The sequence below is a fragment of the Canis aureus genome, chromosome 22 (genome assembly GCF_053574225.1).
Source record: "Canis aureus isolate CA01 chromosome 22, VMU_Caureus_v.1.0, whole genome shotgun sequence".
Classification (NCBI taxonomy): domain Eukaryota; kingdom Metazoa; phylum Chordata; class Mammalia; order Carnivora; family Canidae; genus Canis; species Canis aureus.
In genome coordinates, this window is record NC_135632.1 from 47,291,441 (window position 1) to 47,314,839 (window position 23,399).

General features: G+C 35.2%; 1 protein-coding gene and 1 non-coding gene across 32 annotated transcripts in view; both read left to right on the top strand.

Annotated features, from left to right (window-relative positions):
• LOC144294164 (uncharacterized) overlaps nt 1-23,399 on the top strand; it is a 165,034-nt gene that overhangs the window by 110,982 nt on the left and 30,653 nt on the right. For 5 of the 31 annotated variants that reach the window (XR_013361590.1, XR_013361563.1, XR_013361579.1 and 2 more), the window contains one exon: nt 19,797-20,059. The exons of 24 other annotated variants lie outside the window; for them this stretch is intronic. The gene's annotated coding sequence lies outside the window, so the exon portion shown is untranslated. The remainder of the gene's footprint in view (nt 1-19,796; nt 20,060-23,399) is intronic. 2 more of the 31 variants (XR_013361564.1, XR_013361573.1) reach the window with 1 other exon arrangement.
• Nucleotides 16,858-16,959, top strand: LOC144294449 (U6 spliceosomal RNA). The gene has a single exon (XR_013361827.1). It is a non-coding gene; the product is annotated as a U6 spliceosomal RNA (small nuclear RNA).

Below are 23,399 nucleotides of genomic sequence, written 5' to 3' on the forward strand. Positions count from 1 at the left end.
TCAATTTTGTTCATAAGTGTTTTATAGTTTTCAGAGTACAGATCTTTTACCTCTTTGGTTAGGTTTATTCCTAGGTATCTTATGTTCTTTGATGTAATTGTAAAACAAATAAGACAGAATTTTTTAAATTTATTTTTCTGCTGCTTCATTATTGATGTATAGAATTATAACAGATTGCCGTATGCTGATTTTGTATCCTTCAACTTTACTAAATTCATGTAATAGTTATAACAATTTTTTTGGTGGTGTCTTTTAGATTTTCCACATAGGGTATTATGTCATCTACAAATAGTGAAAGTTTGGCTTCTTTCCTGATTTCCTGAATAGCCAAAGCAATCTTGAAACGACAGCCTAAGGAAGTAAAACCTACGTTTAATTGGGGTTCCGGAGGGCGCCGAAAGGGCCAGAGGGCCAGAATATGTATTTGAACAAATCATAGCTGAAAACTTTCCTAATCTGGGAAGGGAAACAGGCATTCAGATCCAGAAAATAGAGAGATCCCCCCTAAAATCAATAAAAACCGTTCAACACCTCGACATTTAATAGTGAAGCTTGCAAATTCCAAAGATAAACAGAAGATCCTTAAAGCATCAAGAGACAAGAAATCCCTGACTTTTATGGGGAGGAGTATTAGGGTAACAGCAGACCTCTCCACAGAGACCTAGCAGGCCAGAAAGGGCTGGCAGGATATATTCAGGGTCCTAAATGAGAAGAACATGCAACCAAGAATACTTTATCCAGCAAGGCTCTCATTCAAACTGGAAGGAGATAAAGAGCTTCCAAGACAGGCAGGAACTGAAAGAATATGTGACCTCCAAACCAGCTCTGCAGGAAATTTTAAGGGGGACTCTTAAAATTCCCCTTTAAGAAAAAGTTCACTGGAACAATCCACAAAAACAAGGACTGAATAGTTATCATGGTGACACTAAACTCATATCTCTCAATAGTAACTCTAAACATGAACGGGCTTAATGACCCCATCAAAAGGCGCAGGGTTTCAGACTGGATAAAAAAGCAGGACCCATCTATTTGCTGTCCAAAAGAGACTCATTTAAGACAGAAGTACGGGATCCCTGGGTGGCGCAGCGGTTTGGCCCCTGCCTTTGGCCCAGGGCGCGATCCTGGAGACCCGGGATTGAATCCCACATCGGGCTCCCGGTGCATGAAGCCTGCTACTCCCTCTGCCTATGTCTCTGCCTCTCTCTTTCTCTCTCTATCATAAATAAATAAATAAAAATTTAAAAAAAAAGACAGAAGTACACCTACAGCCTGAAAATAAAAGGTTGGAGAACCATTTACCATTCAAATGGTCCTCAAAAGAAAGCAGGGGTAGCCATCCTTATATCAGATAAACTAAAATTTACCCCGAAGACTGTAGTGAGAGATGAAGAGGGACACTATATCATACTTAAAGGATCTATCCAACAAGAGGACTTAACAATCCTCAATATCTATGCCCCGAATGTGGGAGCTGCCAAATATATCAATCAATTAATAACCAAAGTGAAGAAATACTTAGATAATAATACACTTATACTTGGTGACTTCAATCTAGCTCTTTCTATACTCGATAGGTCTTCTAAGCACAACATCTCCAAAGAAACGAGAGCTTTAAATGATACACTGGACCAGATGGATTTCACAGATATCTACAGAACTTTACATCCAAACTCAACTGAATACACATTCTTCTCAAGTGCACATGGAACTTTCTCCAGAATAGACCATATACTGAGTCACAAATCAGGTCTTAACCAATACCAAAAGATTGGGATGGTCCCCTGCATATTCTCAGATCATAATGCCTTGAAATTATAACTAAATCACAACAAGAAGTTTGGAAGGACCTCAAACACGTGGAGGTTAAGGACCATCCTGCTAAAAGATGAAAGGGTCAACCAGGAAATTAAGGAAGAATTAAAAGGATTCATGGAAACTAATGAGAATGAAGATACAACTGTTCAAAATCTTTGGGATGCAGCAAAAGCAGTCCTAAGGGGGAAATACATCGCAATACAAAAATCCATTCAAAAACTGGAAAGAACTCAAATACAAAAGCTAACCTTACACATAAAGGAGCTAGAGAAAAAACAGCAGATAGATCCTACACACAGCAGAAGAAGAGAGGTAATAAAGATTCGAGCAGAACTCAACGAAATCGAGACTAGAAGAACTGTGGAACAGATCAACAAAATCACGAGTTGGTTCTTTGAAAGAATTAATAAGATAGATAAACCATTAGCCAGCCTTATTAAAAAGAAGAGAGAGAAGACTCAAATTAATAAAATCATGAATGAGAAAGGAGAGATCACTACCAACACCAAGGAAATACAAACGATTTTAAAAACATATTATGAACAGCTATACGCCAATAAATTAGGCAATCTAGAAGAAATGGACGCATTCCTGGAAAGCCACTGGAACAGAAAGAAATAGAAAACCTGAACAGGCCAATAACCAGGGAGGAAATTGAAGCAGTCATCAAAACCTCCCAAGACACAAAAGTCCAGGGCCAGATGGCTTCCCAGGGGAATTCTATCAAACGTTTAAAGAAGAAACCATACCTATTCTCCTAAGCTGTTTGGAAAGATAGAAAGAGATGGAGTACTTCCAAATTCATTCTATGAGACCAGCCTCACCTTAATTCCAAAACCCGACAAAGACCCCACCAAAAAGGAGAATTACAGACCAATATCCCTGATGAACATGGATGCAAAAATTCTCAACAAGATACCAGCCAATAGGATCCAACAACACATTAAGAAAATTATTCACCATGACCAAGTAGGATTTATCCCTGGGACACAAGGCTGGTTCAACACTCGTAAAACAATCAATGTGATTCATCATATCAGCAAGAGAAAAACCAAGAACCATATGATCCTCTCATTGGATGCAGAGAAAGCATTTGACAAAATACAGCATCCATTCCTGATCAAAACTCTTCAGAGTGTAGGGATAGAGGGAACATTCCTCAACATCTTAAAAACCATCTACGAAAAGCCCACAGCAAATATCATTCTCAATGGGGAAGCACTGGGAGCCTTTCCCCTAAGATCAGGAACAAGACAGGGATGTCCACTCTCACCACTGCTATTCAACATAGTACTGGAAGTCCTAGCCTCAGCAATCAGACAACAAAAACACATTAAAGGCATTCACATTGGCAAAGAAGAAGTCAAACTCTCCCTCTTCGCCGATGACATGATACACTACATAGAAAACCCAAAAGCCTCCACCCCAAGATTGCTAGAACTCATACAGGAATTTTGCAGTGTGGCAGGATACAAAATCAATGCCCAGAAGTCAGTGGCATTTCTATACACTAACAATGAGACTGAAGAAAGAGAAATTAAGGAGTCAATCCCATTTACAATTGCACCCAAAAGCATAAGATACCTAGGAATAAACCTAACCAAAGAGGTAAAGGATCTATACCCTCAAAACTATAGAACACTTCTGAAAGAAATTGAGGAAGACACAAAGAGATGGAAAAATATTCCATGCTCATGGATTGGCAGAATTAATATTGTGAAAATGTCAATGTTACCCAGGGCGATTTACATGTTTGATGCAATCCCTATCAAAATACCATGGACTTTCTTCAGAGAGTTAGAACAAATTATTTTAAGATTTTTGTGGAATCAGAAAAGACCCCGAATAGCCAGGGGAATTTTAAAAAAGAAAACCAATGCTGGGGGCATCACAATGCCAGATTTCAGGTTGTACTACAAAGCTGTGGTCATCAAGACAGTGTGGTACTGGCACAAAAACAGACACATAGATCAATGGAACAGAATAGAGAACCCAGAAGTGGACTCTGAACTTTATGGTCAACTAATATTCAATAAAAGAGGAAAGACTATCCACTGGAAGAAAGACAGTCTCTTCAATAAATGGTGCTGGGAAAATTGGACATCCACATGCAGAAGAATGAAACTAGACCATTCTCTTTCACCATACACAAAGATAAACTCAAAATGGATGAAAGATCTAAATGGGAGACAAGATTCCATCAAAATCCTAGAGGAGAACACAGGCAACACCCTTTTTGAACTCGGCCATAGTAACTTCTTGCAAGATACATCCACGAAGGCAAAAGAAACAAAAGCAAAAATGAACTATTGGGACTTCATCAAGATAAGAAGCTTTTGCACAGCAAAGGATACAGTCAACAAAACTCAAAGACAACCTACAGAATGGGAGAAGATATTTGCAAATGAAGTATCAGATAAAGGGCTAGTTTCCAAGATCTATAAAGAACTTATTAAACTCAAAACCAAAGAAACAAACAATCCAATCATGAAATGGGCAAAAGACATGAACAGAAATCTCACGGAGGAAGACATAGACATGGCCAACACGCACATGAGAAAATACTCTGCATCACTTGCCATCAGGGAAATACAAATCAAAACCACAATGAGATACCACCTCACACCAGTGAGAATGGGGAATATTAATAAGGCAGGAAATAACAAATGTTGGAGAGGATGCAGAGAAAAGGGAACCGTCTTGCACTGTTGGTGGGAATGTGAACTGGTGCAGCCACTCTGGAAAACGGTGTGGACGTTCCTCAAAAACTTAAAAATAGACCTGCCCTACGACCCAGCAATTGCACTGTTGGGGATTTACCCCAAAGATACAGATGCAATGAAATGCCAGGACACCTGCACCCCGATGTTTATAGCAGCAATGGCCACAATAGCCAAACTGTGGAAGGAGCCTCGGTGTCCATCGAAAGGTGAATGGATAAAGAATATGTGGTTTATGTATACAATGGAATATTACTCAGCCATTAGAAACGACAAATACCCACCATTTGCTTCAACTTGAATGGAACTGGAGGGTATTATGCTGAGTGAAGTAAGTCAATCGGAGAAGGACAAACGTTATATGTTCTCATTCATTTGGGGAATATAAATAATAGTGAAAGGGAATATAAGGGAAGGGAGAAGAAATGTGTGGGAAATATCAGAAAGGGAGACAGAACATAAACACTCCTAACTCTGGGAAACGAACTAGGGGTGGTGTAAGGGGAGGAGGGTGGGGGGTGGGGGCGAATGGGTGACGGGCACTGAGGGGAGCATTTGACAGGATGAGCACTGGGTGTTATTCTGTATCTTGGTAAATTGAACACCAATAAAAAATAAATTTATTAAAAAAAAAAGAAAAGCAATGCTGGAGGCATCAAAATTCCAGATTTAAGGCTACATTACAAGCTGTAGTTTATCAACACTGTATGGTCTGGCACAAAAACAGACACATAAACCAATGGAACTGAATAAAAAACTATAAATGACCCACAAGTATATAGTCAACTAATCTTTTACAAAACAGGAAATAATATCCAATGGAAAAAAGACAATCTCATCAAAACATGGTGTTGGGAAAACTGGATAACACGTGGAAGAATGAAACTGTATCATTTTCTTACACCACACACAAAAATAAAATAAAAAAGGATGAAAGGTCAAAATGTGAGACAAAGAAGCATCAAAATCCAGAGGATAACACAAGCAGCAACTTCCGATATCAGCTGTAGCATGTCTCTGGAAGCAAGAGAAACAAAAGCAAAAATGAATTACTGAGACTTCATCAAGGTAAAAACTTCTGCACAGCAAAGGAAACAATCAAAGAAACTAAAAGGCAATCTTAAAAATGGAAGAAGATATTTGCAAATGACATATCTGATAAAGCATTAGTATCAAAATCTATAAAGAACTTATCAAACTCAACACCTAAAAAACATAATACAGTCAAGAAATGGGTAGAAGACATGAATAGACACTTTTCCGAAGAAGACATGCAGATAGCTACTAGACATATAAAAAGATGCCCAACGTCACTCATCATCAGGGAAATACAAATCAAACCACAATGAGATGCCACCTCGCATCTGTCAGAATGGCTAAAATTAACAACTCAGGAAACAACAGATTTCAGTGGGGATGGGGAGAAAGGGAACTCTCTTACACTGTTGGTGGGAATGAAAACTCAGGTACCCACTCTGGAAAACAGTATGGAGTTTCCTGCAAAAGTTAAAAACAGAACTACCTTATGAACCAGCAATTGCATTGCTAGGTATTTACTTAAAGAGTACAAAAATACTGATTTGAAGAGGCACATGCACCCTGATGTTTATAACAGCATTATCAAAAATAGCCCAAGTATGGACAAAGCTCAAATGTTCATCAGCTGATGAATGGGTAAAGAATATATGTATCTCAGTCATAAAAGAGAATGAAATTTTACCATTTGAAACGACAGGATGGACCTAGAGGGTATTATAGTTAAGTGAAATAAGTCAGAGAAAGGCAAATAACATATGATTTTATTTATATATGGGATTTAAGAAATAAAGCAGATAAACATATGAAAAAGGGAAAGAAGAGAGAAAGCAAGAGGGAGAGAGAGAAACAAAAGAAACTACAATAAAGAACAAACTGAGGGTTGATGGAGGCAAGTGGGTAGGGAATGGGTTAAATGGGTGATGCGTATTATGGAGGGCACTTGTGATGAGCACTGGCTATTATATATGAAGTGATGAATCACTCAATTCTACTCCTAAAACGAATATTTCACTACATGTTAACACTAATATTACACTACATGTTAGCTAGAATTTAAATAAAAACTTGAAGCATTTAAAAAAAAGTTATGTGAATTGAAAACAAAACAAAACCAGCCATTAATTGCAGATTTTATTCATATAAATAAAAAATATTTAGATGTATTATAGTTAATAAATGAATTTATCAATTTGATGAAATACAATCACAACCAATAACTATTTTTATGTTATAATAATGATCATGAAATAAGTCTGAGGGATGATTAGGTATAGCATAAGAATAGTCAATATTTAGAACTAAATCTAAAAGCTTGTGTGTAAGACTTCTACATACATAGCATTTTATTGAAAGAAATTAAAGATTTAAATTAATGGAAGATTAATCTATATTCGTGAAACAGAAAATTTAACATTGTAAAGATGTTGATTATACTGAAATGATTTATAATGCAATAATGGAAACCTATATTGGCCATCTACTCCCAAAATAATGCTATGGGAGAAAAAAAACCTACAAAAAATAGTGACATAAAATAACAATATCCTATATAGCTTATAATTCTATATGTTGATATATGGCTGTAGCTGGACACACATTTTTTTTTTTTAGCTGGACACTCTTTATCTCAACCAGTTTCTGTCATGCTTCAAAATTAGGTAGCTTTGTTTCCATGGATTGGCTAACTGTTGGTGTTGCTCTTATATCCCTCGAACAGGCTAGTCGGGCAATTCTTTCATGGAAAGGAAGAGGTTCATAAGACCAAGTAGAAGTAAGCAAGGCCTTTTGAGGCCTAGGTTTGCACTGAGACAATGTCACCTTTGCTAAATCTTATTGGCCATGCAAATTATAAGGCTATTCTAGATTTAAGAAGAATAGAAATAAACTATATTTCTCGAGATAAACAGCGAAGTTATATTACATAGGGTAGATTGAGGGAGATCAATAATTAGGGCCAGTAAAGAAGTCAGTCTACAACAAAACCCGTTCAAAATCTCAGCAAGTATTTTTTGTGTAAATTGAATTTATTGTGAGAGTTATATAGGTGTAACATATATAAAATTTTATTAAGCTATATAGTTACTGATATGTGCATTTTAGTCTGAGTAAATAGTATTTCAACATACTCACAAAGAGAAATGAGCTATGAAAAGCTATGATAATCTTGAGAATGAACTATGTTGGGAGATTTATTATACTATATACTAAGGAATAAAACATTTATATTAATTAAGACAGTATGTTGTCTGGTAAAGGATAAACAAACAACAAAAGAAACAACAGTATTTGTTAGCAGATGCATGTATGAACTTTTGATTTATGATACAGTTGGTAAGTAGAAGAGTAAAAAAATGGCAGTCTTCTCACCAAATTATATTGGATTATTTGGATATGAACATAGAAAAACAATGTAACATAACTAGGTAACCTCATATAAAAATCATTTGTGGTAAATTTTTTACCTAAATGTGAAAAATGAAACAATAAATCTTCAAGGACTTAACATAGAGGAATATACTAATGACCATGGAATAGGAAATGGTATTTTAAACTAGACTCAAATATCACTAACTACTAAGAAAAAAAATTTACACATCTGAACTAAATTGTAATTAAAAAATCCTGTTATCAATTGAGTAAAAAGTCAAGCTCTAAACAGGAGATATTTGCAATGTCTACGAATGTCAAAGGAATCATTCACTAAATTTTTCTTTTTTTTTTTTTTAAAGATTTTATTTATTTATTCATGATAGTCACAGAGAGAGAGAGAGAGAGAGGCAGAGACACAGGCAGAGGGAGAAGCAGGCTCCATGCAGGGAGCCCGACGTGGGATTCGATCCCGAGTCCCCAGGATCGCGCCCTGGGCCAAAGGCAGGCACCAAACCGCTGCGCCACCCAGGGATCCCATTCACTAAATTTTTCAAAGTCCTATCAATCAATAAGAACAGATATTAAAAAAACAAAAATCTTGGCAAGAGAAGTGAAGAGGATATCCAAATGTTCAGTAAATCTATGAAAATTTGCTCAACATCATTGCCATCAGGGAAATTCAAGAATTCTAGATAGGATGTGGAAGTTCACTGAAGAACAATTTTCCTGCAACAAATAGAAAAAAAATTTAAATTTCATAATTTAAAGGCATTGTAGAGGAATGGAAGCAATGAGGCTCAGAAATTAAATTTCAGAGGTGAGAGAACATCTCTGAGACAAGTTAGAACTCTCCAACTCTCAAAAAAAAAAATTTTACCAGAAAATTTTCTGTTATTGGATGCAAGTTGAGGATCCAGCTTGCTCTGGCAGAGAACCTCTGCTAAGTGTTATAGAAATATGCAAATTATTAATGGTGCTAGCATGACAAATTAGAAATTTGAGAGAACACAAATAATGGTCAGTTTTCCCTATGGGACATTTGATGAGTGCTATGGCTGCTTGGAAAGCTACAGATTCAAGTTAAAAGATTCTGAAAGGCAGAGAGTATTATCTTCTGGTCTTATGCTTCTTAAGAAACAAAGACCTACAGAATTAAAATACCAAGAACCTGAGCTAGAAACTGAATGACAGATGACAGAACACTGTCTCCTGAAGTTTTCCTTCTCCCCACACCCCACTCTCACTCCACTCCTTAAAGCTGAAGTAACTGAGACCCACAAGACACAAGGATTGAGTCAAAATCCTGGTTGGGTTCAACCAAAGATTGGGGGAACTCAAAAGATTAAACCTTTCAAATTATACTGTACTCCTAACTCAGATTAATTTAAAATTGAATTAATGTTATTAACTTTTCTCTTTTTTCCTCCCTAAAGAGAATTTTAATTTATCAAATACAAATATCTAAATCTTAGTAGGCTCTTTTGCTACCATGTCTGGCATAAAATGAAAAATTACTAGATATGTATAGAAGGAAATAAAACATATTTATGATCAATGAAAGAGCTGACTATATACTAGCCCACTTAAAAATTATGATTATTAAGTTAAAGGAAATAGAAGAAAAGATGGATAATATGGTGAATTTCAATAAAGAATTGAAGCCTATATTAAAGAACCAAAGGGACATTCTGAAAATGAACAATACAATATCCAAGTTGGGAAATATGTTCAAAAATAGAATGATTACAGTAAAAGGTGTTTTAAGAAACACTAAATTTAGTTTTAAGAAAACTAAAAACAGTTCAATAAGAAAATGTCCAAAAGGAAACAGAGAGGAAAACAAATATAAAGTTAGATCAGAATTTACACATTTAGACAAGTCTAAAATTCCAATAAAGATCTTAGGTATTATTGAATCCTTTTCTTATCTATGTTTTAGGCTGTGTACATTTAAAATTTACCTTATTTTTTTTAGATATATTTATTCATTTTAGAGAGACAGAGAGACAGCACTAGCAGGGAAGGGGCAGAGGGAGAGAGAGAGAGGGAATCCTCAAACAGTCTCCCTGCTGAGTGTGGGTGTCTCTACTGGGCTTGATTCCAGGACTCTGAGATTATGACCTGATCAGAATCAAAAGTTGGCTACTTAACCTACTGACCCACTTACCTTGTAATTTTTTTTAACACTAAAGACTCTTAGTACTATTATAAACATTTATTTAGATTTATTCACATGTTTAGTATTTCCTTTGTTTAATAAGACTTCTTTCACCTCAGGTACACATTTTTAGATATGTCATCAATTAATGTCTTTAAATACAAAATATATTTTGTCTTTTAAAATGTCATCTTTTTACCCCATGTAAGGTTAAATATACTTGCAGATTTGCAATTTTTTCTTTCCATATTTTTGATATTATCAGACTGATTTGGGCCTTCTTCTAATGTTTTTGGGAGGTCAGTTCTCAGTTTATTATTTCATGATAACCTATTTTTCTCTCTGGCTGCTTATAGTTTCTCTTACTCTGGTCTTCTAACTTAAATTATGATATACTGGTGTAGGTATTTTTATTATTTTTAGTTGTTTTTTTTTTTAATATTGAGTTTAGAGGATTCTTTGGTTATCTTGAATCTGATGATTTGCTTCTTTCATAAATTTGGGAAAATCTTCAGTTATTTTTTTCCCAAATATTAATTCTTTTTCTCATTGAGGTTTTCTCCTTAGAATTGCATTTGTCTTCAAGTTAGACTCCTTACTCATCATTGTCATTTAGCATCTTTTTTGTATGTTGTTTTCATCTTTTTAATGTCTGCAGTCTGCTGCATTATCAGACATAGCAATGCTTGGTTATTTCTCTCTTTCACTCTGTCTAATATGCTCTTTAGATTGTCCATTTTCTAATTACATATATATTATTTATGTACATAAACTGAAATGAAAATAAAAAAATAAAACTATACATTTATCTGTATCTATATCCATGTATATATAATTGTTATAATTCTTGTCTTTTACAGATGTATATCTGTTAATTTGATTTTTATTCTTTCCTCATACATATAATGGAATCTTAAAAAGTCGTACTAATATGTTTTTATTAAATATATTCAACTGATAAATTCAAGATCTACTGTCTTAATATATGTGATCTCACTATTTTTTGTTTTGTATTGTTTTGTTTTTTAATCTCTCACCAGAAGTTCTATTCCTAGTGGCTTGGTTTCTTGTGTATAAGATATTTTTATTTATTATTATTGTTATTTCTATTGTGAAGTCATGAGTTTTTGAAACCTTATCTGTAAAACATCTTTGATTCCTGAAGGTTAAGTTCTAAGTTATGTTTCTCCAGAGAGTATTTTTTATTTCAGTTTTTCTTCATGTAGGGACATTTAACCAACATAGGATGACCTTAAACTAAACTTTGTCTTTGAGAGGGTTTTTGCTACACAAATATTTAAATTTGTCACTATTTTTAGCAACTCGCAAAATAACTGTGCATGTGTATGAATCTATGTATGTATATTTAATTATAGTTATTTTATTATATATTAATTACCTTCCATTCAAAATCAAGGATGAAATACAGCTATCTGGTCCATCTCCCACTGTATCATTTTTTCTTCAGTTCACTGTGGGTTTTGGCTTTCATAAATGCAGATTTAATAACAAGGTCTTGTATGAAATCCACGTGCATTGCATGGGTCTCTGACTTTATCTCCATTCTAACACAAAAAGACTGACTTAAATACTTAGCTCTAGGCCATCAGAGATAATCAAATACTCCAGAAAATGTACCATAGTCAATACTCAATACTGTTCTAAATTTACTTTCTTTCTCAATATTTGGCCTCTGTAAATTGTCTTATTTCAATCTACATCTTATATTTTATCCAGAACTTTTTTAAGTACTATATTTCTCAAGGATTGCTCTGGTCACCAAGACCACCATATTGTTAGAACTGAAAATCTAGTTTTGTGACTTTAAAAGTCATAGCTGTCAAAAACGGAATCTAACATATAATTTAAAAATACAGAAAAAATCCCACCCCACAACAACTTCTATTTCTGAGTTCCACACTCTCCCTTCACACAAACATAAACTATAGTTTAAATGAGTACTTAATTATACACTGGTAACGTTGCTAAAGAACTTGGCAGACATTCTACTTTTAGAAGCACTCCACACAGATTTATATATCACATTTTACATAATGAAGACTTCTTTCCCACCTCTTACTAAAGCAAAGTAATAATAATGATAATAATAAGCTTCTTAAAAGAAGGATGGGGATATATCAGGAAGGTTTAGTGAGCTGAGACAAGGAACAAGTTAAGGGTGTTGCAAGTTAAAGGGTGGGTGGTGGATACACTTCAGAAACAAGGTAAAACACTTAAGATTTTGTAGCCCAAATTAGATCATATTAGTGTTTAAAGCTTCTCAGATTCCCTGGATTGTTGAAGGAAAGGCACAAAAACTAAACGTATGCCTGAACTGCCTCTCCCCTGTATTGCACCCAAGTTGGGTTTCACATTTGGCTGTGCTCTCTTTCTCAATCTCCAAAATAAGGTATAATTTAGACTACTGTTTGAGTACATGGGCAATGTTTCTTATTTTTGATTCTGGTTGAAATTAAATAAGCAGAAAGACAGAGCTTCATGCTTCTAAACCTGGTTGCTATTTGGTTTCTGTTTCTGAGAATACTGACTTGCTCAAGAAAGCCTTGGGCCCTTTCATGAGCATATACTAATCTGATTCATTCTGTCTGCAAGCTTAGGCATGTGGCAAGATGTCCCCTTTACAAAAACTATGTCCTATGCAAAACATATGCAACATGGAGAATATTTCCTTTGCATTGATTTTGGCAGAAGTGATTTTATGCTTCTATGTTCCGAGTCTAGAAGACTGATAGCTTCTGTCTGGTTCTCTTGGATGTCTGAGCTAACTGGAAAATGTTCCATTATTCTGTTAGAGAGATAGAACCAAAAAACCCTATGAATTCATTTATAGGAAGAGGTTCTATGTAAGATTGGCCTTGAATACAACAGCCATATACATGAAGCCATCTTGAACACTTCAAACTCACCTGCCAGTTAAAACAGCAATGAATGATTCCAATGGAAACCACATGGAACAGAAAAATTACTCATCTAAACCCTTCCCATATTCCTAACCCACAAAATTATGTAACTAAATGAAATTGTTATTTGCAAATAATTTAATAACAACAAATGAATGAAGTGCTTGTTAAGCTGAACTTACACCCTTTGTCAATAGTTAGAAAATAAAAAAAATAGTTAGAAAATATAATTATTTTGGATATGGAACTTCGCATTTACATTGTTGAGGAGCGAACTAAAAATTGGACATTTAGAAATTTGTGGGGTTTTTTTTTCACAAAGACATGATGATCATTTTTACTTCAGTAAAGTGGTCAGATTTGAGGTGTACTGTATTCAGGCCTCATCTCCTTAGGTTTCTGCTGTTAAGTTGAGCTGTTTAAGGGAACTGGAAAACAAGTAAATAAAGAACATCGGAGAACTGTTTCAAAAATAATTTTTGGTGTGGCTACTCATACATAAAACTGATTAGAAGTAAAAAAATAAGAAAGCTAATCAGATTTTGAAAAAATTAAGTTGCAAAGAACATTAGCCTCATCTGAAAGTTCTGTTATTGTTTTGGCAAGTCTTAAAATAACTCTCAATAGGAAGTGGGCTGCAGAGGGTGCACAGGTCCCAAAAAGGACATATACTCCTATAGCTATGTCTAATATGCCTGGAAAATAATAAATGTGGAGAGCCACTCAGAGACTTGCTTCTTTTCCTCCAAAAGTTTATAGCTTTTGATCTTTTAGGAGAAGATTCCTTAAACGTCGATTAATTCAAGCTGATTATGTTGAGTCCACTATATATTTACTGAATTGTTTGCTTAGTTGTTCTGCCAATAACTGAAGGAGGGGAATGAACATTAACAAGTTTAATTGTAGATTTTTCTATTTCTTCCTTTGATTCTGATAGCTTTTGCTGCATGCCTATTGAAGCTCTCTTATTAGGTATATTCACATTTAGTATTAGTATATTTTCCTAGGTAACTTCCTTTTATCATGATGGAACGTTCCACCTTATTTTGGGTAATAAGCCTTGTCTTAAAATATACTTTGTTTAGTATTTTTTCTTCTTGTTAAAGTGTACATGCCATATTTTTTTCTATTCTTTGTTTTCAACTTATCATGTAGACAACATATAGTCCAGTTTTGACTTTTTTTAACTTCTAATTTTAAATTTTGAGCCTATCTGAAGCTTTCTTCCTTTAATTGGAAAGTTTGGTCCATTTATACTTAATTAGATTACATAAACACTTAAGTTTGTGTATCCCATCTTAGTATTGATATCTTTCAGCTCCACATGTTGTTTCTCTTTTCCTACTAGGAAAAGAGCTAGATTTATTTGTTTATTTAAAAAAATGTGATAAGATTTAACTTTTTACTTCATCATGTCACAAACATTCTCTCATTTAACATATTTCCTCTAGTTTTATGTCAAAAACATCAATTTAGCCATCCTGACATATATGTCAATGGTATATGGCTGAGGGAAGACACTGCCACCATTAGTCATCCTCCTTCGCAATTGTTCTGCACATGTGTCAACATCCTTTGCCTACATTCATAAAGCAGGTGCTAATGCCATATATTGTCAAAGTCAGTGGGTCGATTCATCCAATATCAGGAAATATATCATCAAATGCCATGTGTAATCCAATGCAGCCATATGACTAGAGTCTAGTATTTCTGTTAAAGAAAAAAAAAATGCAGTTAATCTAATATAGTTTATTTCTGAGGCTTTATTCTCTTCTTATTCAGTACATCCCCCAAGGGCCATTTCATCTTTTTCCCATAAATTCAGTTTTTCTATAAATTAACTCTTGTGTGTACTACTCTTCTGGATAATTCCCTCATCTTTTCCACAGCCCCTACCATCATGCGGACCATTTCTTACCTATATTACCTTAGCCACATCTTCACATGCATCTCCTCTCCATTTACCAGCTTCTACCCCACCAGCATTAGCATCACCTGGAACTAGATAGCACAAATTCTCAGGCACCACCCCAGAGTTACTGGTCACCTTGGGGTGTGAACTGGCAATCACTGATGATTTGAAAGCACACTCAGGTATTAGTACCACTGCTATACAGTAAAGATGATTTCACATTCTCTCCTACCAACATGTTATCTTTAACACCAATTGCCTTTTCCCACTAATGCTGCTGATTGAACAAGAATTATACTACTCCACAGAAAATCTGGAATATTCTTTTAATCTTTAAATTATTACTTATAGTTTTGAAGTAAATTCAATTTTATCTTTGTTTCTTTTGCAAACACTAGCCAAAATGAATGAATCAGCACCTGAGTATACCTTGCCACTAAAATTGACAAGAGATGATCTACTCTGACAGTCTGTACACTATGATCCATAGGCCAAATCTAGTCTATTCCTTGTTTCTGTAAATAAAATTTTACACAACACAGTCAAGCTTATTCTTTTTTTATAATGGCTGCTTTTGATTTACCCTAGCAAGGTTGAGCAGTTGTAACAGAGACCATATGGTCTGCAAAACCTAAAATATCTGTCCTTTTACAGAAAATGTTTTTTATCTCTAATTGACATTGTTGCCAAGTATTAATTCATCACATATTTATTAAACATATACTATTTTTTAAAGTTTTATTTATTTATTTATTTATTTATTTATTTATTTATTTATTTTTATTTATTTATGATAGAAAGAGAGAGAGAGGCAGAGACACAGGAGGAGGGAGAAGCAGGCTCCATGCCGGGAGCCCGACGCGGGACTCGATCCCGGGACTCCAGGATCGCGCCCTGGGCCAAAGGCAGGCGCCAAACTGCTGAGCCACCCAGGGATCCCTAAACATATACTATTAATCAGGCACTGGTTCAGGCACTGAAGTGAACAAGGACACAGTCCTCTGCAATCATGGAACATATATCATAATGAGGGAGGGTGGCTGAAAATAAAAGTGTACCAGTAAATAATTAATAAGATAATTTCAGAAGGTCATTGTGCTGCGAAGAAAACAAAGTGGATGCAGCAATAGAAAATGACAGGCCAGGAGATAGCACCATTGAGTTAGATGTCAGGAGGCCTCTCTAAGGAGATGACATTGAGCTAAAACCTCTATGAAAGATGAAATAATAAAAAAAAAAAATGTGCATAGTTCATGTGAAGAAAATGACCTTGATTTGTCCTAAAAACATAAAAAAGGCCAGCATGGCTACAGCAAAGTAGGTAACTGGGAAGATATGGGACCCTGGATAAATATTTGCGAGACTCTTGATCGATGACAAATTGTATTTTTTTTTCATTTCCACTGAGTCTCATAGAAGGAAATGATATTGATTAAAGATTGCTTACTATTCTTTTGTGTGTTAATGATTTATGTTGGTTGCACTGCAAGCATAAATGATTTTTACATCGATGGTGAGAAAATTAGGAACTTCTGATTAAAAATTTTTTAAAAAGAACAAGATTAATGTCCTCTTTAGATGCAAGGTTGAAATATTGCTCCTTACTCATCTCTACCTTGATCAGGCTGTTTAAGGTGGCATCATTAAGTCAGACCTTAAAGTTTTCCACTTCCCTAAACATAGTGATGTGAAAAAGTACAAAACAAAACTCAAAGACTATAAATAATCAAGCAAGGGAAAGATACAATAACTTTAACATGAACAAGAAATAAGTTCAAGAATATATACAAATCTCCTTTTATGTTTTTTATGGGAAAAAATGTTAACTGTAGGTGCACAGTGGGGGATGGTGGTTTGTTGGGAAGAGGAAAATGTGTTAATGAAACACTAAAAATTCAAACTAAGCATCAACAACTTAGATGTTTGCTTTAGCAGCATATATACTAAAATTATAAAGATACAGAGAAGATTAACAGGCTCTGGTGCAAGGACAATATTCAAACACATGAAATATTCATAGTTTTAAAAATGGGCAAAGAAGATGTTTAGAGATCTCCCCCCAAAATGATATACAGATGTCTGACAAGCATGTGAAAAGATACTCAATCATTAGGTAATTGCAAATCAAAACTATAATAAGCAGTCACCTCATGACTCTTGGTTACTGTTGAGGGGAATGAAAAAGGGTGCAACTTCTTTTCTGGCAAATAGCATGGAATTTTCTCAAAAAATTGAAATAGGACTACTAAATGATCCAGCAAGTCTACTAAATCTAAAAGAACTGAAAGCACAATCTAGGAGATATTTATACACCCATGTTCAGAGCAGCACTGTTGACAATAGAGTTGAAGTTGAAGCAATCCAAGCATCATCAATGGATGATTGGATACATAAAATGTTGTTTATACATACAGTATAATATTATTTAGCCCTCAAAGAGAGGAAGGCAACTTTGATACACGTTTCAATGTGAGATGAACCTAGAGGACATAATGCTAAGTGAAATAAGTCAGCCACAAAAAGATACATGTTGCATGATTCCACTTATATGAGGTATTTTGAGTAGTCCAATTCAGAGACAACAAGTAGAATGGTGGTTGCCACGGGCTGGTGAGAGGGGAGAAGAGGAGTTATTGTTTAATATATATAAAATATTGATTTTACAGAACAAAAGGGTTTATAAGGATGGATTGTAGTGATGGTTACACAACCATGTGAATAAATTTACAGAGTTGAGATGATACGGCAGCCCCAGTGATTCAGTGATTTAGCGCTGCCTTCAGCCCAGGGCCTGATCCTGGAGACCCGGGATCGAGTCCCACATGGGGCTCCCTGCATGGAGCCTGCTTCTCTCTCTGTCTGTGTCTCTGCCTCTCTCTGTGTGTGTCTCCCATGAATAAATAAATAAAAATCTTCTAAAAAAAGAGTTGAGATGATAAATATTATCTTATGTATATTTTACCAAAATAAACGTTTTAAAGGATATCAATAACTTGTAGGAAAAAAAGAAGACATGGTGTCAACAGATTAGAACAGAGCTTGGGGTATTGTAGATCAGAGTAGGTATTGTTGACTTGTTAATATTACATGAAAATATCATGCAGATAGAATTTCTCACTCTTCAGTTGGGGGTGAAAGGATGAAGAACATATAAAATCTTGCCCTATAAAACTGCTCAGATTGAAAAAACTAACTTAAAAATGATTTCTCTTTTAAGAAAGGGCCAGTGTGAAGTAATTTTACATAGATTCTTTTGTTTTCTCCTTTTCAATGTGTTGAAAAACAGAATATAGAAATTAGCAAAAGATTGATCATGGCTATTTATGACTTGACTCCGCTCTATGTTTGAAATTAAGTTCATGTTCATATTTATTTGAAACATCATTATCAGTATCATTTTACTTTTATTTTTTTATTTTAAAGATTTTATTTATTTATTTATGTGAGACACACACACAAAGAGAGAGAGAGAGAGAGAGGCAGAGACACGGGCAGAGGGAGAAACAGGCTCCATGCAGGTAGCCTGACGTGGGACTTGATCCCGGGTCTCCAGGATCAAGCCCTGGGCTGAAGGAGGCGCTAAACCACTGAGCCGCCCATGCTGCCCCTATCAGTATCATTTTAAAGATGAACAAACTGGGACTTCTGGGTGGCTCGTGGTTGAGCATATGCCTTTGGCTTAGGTGGTGATCCCAGGGTTCTGGGATCGAGTCCCACATCAGACTCCCTGCAGGGAGCCTGCTTCTCCCTCTGTCTCTGTCTCTGCTTCTCTCTCTGTGTTTCTCATGAACAAATAAAGAACATCTTTAAAATAAATTATGAAGGTTAACAAACTGAAGGTGAAGAGACTGAAGAACTGTAAGCGGTAAGAATTTCCAGTGGAGTTGAATAATGACCTATTCCTGTCTGGATCTAAAACTTAAGTTCTTGGTAGTGAAACACTATATTTCTTTTCTGTAACTTCTATTAGAACCCAATTTCTCTATGCATCCACATGGACTTTGGAAATGTAGAGAATAAAAGATGGCAATTCACAGGAAGCCGCTATTGTAAACTCACAAACCATCTCCTTTCCACATGACCCACCCCGAGAATTAATTTCTTACTGTCTTCCTCAGCATTGGCTGTAGTCAAAGACTTCATAAATGGCTAAGCTACGGGAGACAAATCCCTGCTTTGGGTCACAAGAAGATATAGATTCATTACCTAGCTCTGCTATATGCCAAGTACATTAGTGTGGGCAAGATTCAATCGCTGCAATTAAGTTTCCTCATCTGTAAAATTATTTCGTCTACCTCATAATGTTGTTGTAACAGTTAAGGGAAATAACATATGTGCAAGTACTTTAAACAATAAAATTGCATATAAGTGGAGGCTATAATTGTCATCTAAGTCCCTGTAAATCCAGGAGGAAGGATCTTAACCACCAGTTAGAGATTACAAAGAAAACCTTTTAAGAATCCTAAAAATAGGATCTTTCAATGTATTACCTATGGCAATAAAGCATTCAGAGATTAAAATATGAGAATATTCCTTTAATAATTTATTTTGAGAATAGTAGAGAAATACAACTTTTCTGTCACAGAATATTTAGTGTTCTGTCTTAATTTCTTATCAAGAAAGTACATTTTCTTTATTTTATGCATAAGAAATTATAATTTGGAATCATAGAATCCTACAGTGGAGTTTATAAATCTTTTATTTATGTGTAAAAATTAAATAATGAAAATCTTGATTCTGAGAGATTAAGTATTGTTTAATGATAGATTAGGGGCCAATCTAAATTCTAATAATGTCTGTAGATGATTTTGATCAAATTCTTAAATGTTTATAACCTCCTTTTTCTATCTGTTAAAATGAAGAACAATTTGTTTGGATTAGTTTGGGCTCTCTACAAACAGTACCTGAGACATGGATTTGGATATAATTCATTTGAAAGGTAATCACAGAAAGCAGAGTGAGGAAAACAGGACAATGAAATAATAAAGGAAGAAAAGGTAATGAAAGATGCATCTCTAAACTAGCTTCTCTGGTGGACAACTAAAGCTCAGTTGCTCTGGGGATTGTGCAAGGAACTCCACAGAATTCATCTCAAGATGATCTCTCCAAAGGGAAGAAAGCTGAGGTATTTATCCACTCACTCCTGTCCCTCATTGGTTAAGGACTGCTCCCAACCTGTGTGGCTTTAAGGCTTTAGAGGAACTCTGAGAGGCAGGAAAGCAGAGAGTCACAGAATGTGCATTTGTGGGAGGTGGGTGCGGGCCAAGTGCACTGCAAACAAGTAAGCACAAGAGAATGTTTTGTACCTTATTAGTTGCTGCGATGACTAAGTAAATAGATATGGGTGTACTTAGAATGGTGCTTCAAATATTGTGAAAACCATAAATGAGAGCTGATGTTTTTATTAGACTAAGAGATTTGTTTATAGACACTACTAATTGTTTGGGATTTTGCTCCGGCCCCCTAATGCTTACTCTTTTTTTTTTTTTTTTTTTTAATGTATGCATTCTCTCCTATACTCTGTTACTAAGTATATCTTTCCATGATTTGCATAGGTATGTCTCTGTGTCAATATGATCAGTCTTCTTTTCTCCTTAGCAGTTTGTACAATTCATTATCTCATCTATGAGGTCCTATTTAAATGGCAACTCATTGGAAAACAAGATCAAGTGGTTTGTTCAATCTTCTGTAATTGTGAGGACCTAGAAAAATTTTATGGATAGGAAGATGTTTAATAAATATTATGCTTTTCAACATGGTTATAAAGTGAATGTCTTTCAATTGCCCTCACCACTGAGTTTTACCACTGTTTAAAACACATGGCCTTATTACTTCAATGAAAATTCAAATTCATAGCTCCCATTAGCATTGCAGACAATTTCTGGCCTACTTTCCCTGGATATTAATGGAAGTTTAGATCTTTTAATGAGCTTAGTACAGAAAGAATTTTGGTATTCACATAAACTACTGCCCCTCTCTTAGCCTAGGGCTACAGAGAAAACAGTCACTATGTTGGTCAGGTAACTTCAAAGATATTTAACTGTTAGAAAAGCCACTAGTTACTGCATAAACAACAAATGCACAGTCATTTTTGGCACATTTCAATGCCAAATTTAACTTCCTGGACACAACTTTTACTTGGTCTCCTCTTACCTCCCTGATACATCCGTTTCCTCCTTATTTCATTGTTTTTCAAATTTCCAGATAACATCAGGGCTCAGCATTTGGAAAGATTCTCTTCATCAGTCTCCATGCACTTGTCAGCCAAATCTTCCCTCCTGAACTTCAGGAACATGTAACTGATTATGTGTACAATATCACAACTTTGATGCTGTGATAGATTAAACTATTTTTAAAAAGCCACTGATTCTACTCTGGCTTTATGTATATCTTTTCTTTCATATATATATATATATATATATATATATATATATATATATATCTTTTCAATGTGATATTGATAGTCCTATCAAGAGGTTGAATCTTCTTTGCCCCATCGAATCTTGGTTGAATCTATAACTTATTTCATTGATCTCTTTCATGTAGTGAAAGTGATATTGTGTAAGTTGCAAGCCAAAACTCAAAGTAACTTGCAATTTTCATACTTTCTTATCTTGCCCTGAAATTTCCACATAAAAGAGTCTAGGATGGGGGCTCCTGGGTGGCTCAGTTAGTTAAATATCTACCTGTGGCTCAGGTCATGATCCCGGTATCGTGGGATCTAGCCCTGCATCAGCGGGGGAGGGGAGGGACTGCTCAGCAGGGAGTCTGCTTCTCCCTCTCCCCCTCCCCCCTTCCCCTTGCTCATACTATCTCCCTCCCTCTCTTTCTCTCTCTCTCTCACTCAAAGTAAAACAACAACAACAACAACAACAAAAACAAAAGCCAAAAAACAAAAACCTAGGATAGTGTATCAGAGGACAAGATCGTGTGGAGGTGAATGATCTAACCCATCTTAGACACCATAGGTCAACTATCCTGCAATTAATCCACTAGCTTATTGTGGTTACAAGTAACCCCCTATGAGGTCTGCGGAACCAGTCAACTGAGCTCAGACCCAGTTGCTAATACAAAGATTCATAAGCCAAATAAACCACAAAATTTTGTAGCAGTTTGTTACATAGTTATAGCATCTGATACAGATGTTAAAGAGATATTGCCAATTTAAGATATACAAGGTTGAACCTTTGGTTATATTCCCTAAACCCAATACTCCTCAGTTTCCCTTTTAGAAAACACTGGTCATTTCTATCTTCCAATTCCTCAAGTCAGATATTTTACAATCATCCTTGCCACCTTTATTTCCATTATGTCCAAGCCATCAGCAAATTTTGTCATCTTTTCCTTACTACCCTAAATTGGAGCACTTTTCTCTGTTCTCCATTGCTTATATGCTGCTTCAAGGCAGATGATTGCAGTTAAAACCTGAATTATTTCATTGCTTCTGCCTTGATCCTCTGAAAGCTATTCTCTTCATAGTACTAAGAAAATCTTTTAAATCATAAATTGTATTAGGCCCTTTCTCTTACCAAAATTCCTTCACTGAAAACAAGTTTTTGTTCCTTACAAAGTTAAATACACAATTATATGTAACTAGGCAATTCTGCTCCTAGGTATATATCCAAAATAGTTGAAAACGGGTGTCGAACAAAATTGCAAATGAATGTGCATGGAAACGTTATTCACAATAGCCAAAAGGTAGAAACAACTCAAATGTCCATCAGTACATGAATGGATAAATTAATCTTCATGTATTCATATATTATTGCAATATTTTTCAGCCATAAAAAGAAATGAAGTGCTAATACATGCTACAACATGGATGAACCTAAAAAACAGTATACTCAGTCACAAAAGGTCACAGAAGGACTTCATGTATAGGAAATATCCAGAGTAGGTTAATCCACTGGACAAAAAGCAGATTGATGGTTACCAAGGGTTGAGGGTAGGAAGACATGGGGGGTCATTCTTTAATGTATTCTGAGTCTTAGTTTAGACTGATGAAAATGTTTTGAACTGGATCAAGGTGGTGGTTGCACAACACTATAATGTACTAAATGAATTGTTTACTTTAAAATAGATAAAAGGGATTAAGAGTATGCTTATTGTAATGAGCACTGAGTAATACATAGAAATGTTGAGCCATTGTACTGTACTCCTGAAACTAACATAAGACTGTATTGTATGTTCATTACACTTCAATAAAAAATATTTAAAAAAATAAAATGGTTAATTTTAAGTTATGTGAGTTTCACCTCAATTTAAAAAAATATTTCAATGGTTTCTCATGTTACACAGAGGAGCTTCCAAAAGCCTCGCAAAGATGTATGTGTCCCTGTGTGGTCTAGCCTCCACTTCCATTCTTCCTTCTCTCTCCTCTCCTGCTAGATGCATCTCTGTGTTGCTTGTCAAACATTCCTTGGGTTCTTTTGTTTTAAGATTCATGCATCCTTGATTTCTCTTGT